We start from the raw sequence: 255 nt of genomic DNA, 5'->3' as shown, positions 1-255 counted from the left end.
GATATTTATCCTTATTATGCAGATAGCAGAACTTGATCTATGGGGCATTTATGCAGACAATGACAACTCAATTATTGTTGTTGTTACATGATATACATTTTGCATCAAAGGTTTGCTAAACTTGCTGTTATAAGACTCACTTTTTTGATTCCTCCCTTGCTAACTTTTCTTGGTTTATAATGCTTAACAAGCTTATTATTTTTTTGAGGTTGGGTGTCAAATGCTGCAGCATAGCCTTTGGCTTTATTTTCTTTT

The sequence above is a fragment of the Arachis duranensis genome, chromosome 10, assembly GCF_000817695.3.
Source record: "Arachis duranensis cultivar V14167 chromosome 10, aradu.V14167.gnm2.J7QH, whole genome shotgun sequence".
NCBI classification, from domain to species: Eukaryota; Viridiplantae; Streptophyta; class Magnoliopsida; order Fabales; family Fabaceae; genus Arachis; species Arachis duranensis.
The sequence above is the reverse complement of the archived record's forward strand: the minus strand, read 5'-3'. Positions refer to the sequence as shown.